We start from the raw sequence: 533 nt of genomic DNA, 5'->3' as shown, positions 1-533 counted from the left end.
CGTGTGTGCGTGCGTACGTGCGTGCGTGCGTGTGTGCGTGCGTACGTACGTGCGTGCGTGCGTGCGTGTGTGCGTGCGTGCGTGCGTTCGTGCGTTCGTGCGTTCGTGCATGCGTGCGTGCGTGCGTGCGTGCGTGCGTGCGTGCGTGCGTGAGTGCGTTATTTACTCGTGAGTGGAAACATCCGTGTGCACGCACGGTCACGTTTCTCCCATGTCCGTCCCCATTATCGCTACCCTTGGTGACACGCCGTATGTCAACACAGAAACTTGTTCCTCCTCGTGACGTACGGACCGCACGAGGCAGTCCCCTTCGGCTACGGGAAAAATCCCCCCCCGCGCGCGCACAAAAAATAAAACTCGGTCGCTTTCAAAATGTGACCCCGATATTCGGGACGCGCGCGCGCATGCGCAACCGTGGCTGCGTCAGCAACTCGAAACGGGAAGCCCAATACGTTCCCAGAGCAGACGAAAAATAGCCGTGCGGGGGCTTATGGCCATAATTGATGGCGGCCTACCCTAGTGTATAACAATAA

Source organism: Priapulus caudatus, unplaced genomic scaffold, assembly GCF_000485595.1.
Source record: "Priapulus caudatus unplaced genomic scaffold, Priapulus_caudatus-5.0.1 Scaffold36, whole genome shotgun sequence".
Lineage (NCBI taxonomy): Eukaryota > Metazoa > Priapulida > Priapulimorpha > Priapulimorphida > Priapulidae > Priapulus > Priapulus caudatus.
The sequence above is the reverse complement of the archived record's forward strand: the minus strand, read 5'-3'. Positions refer to the sequence as shown.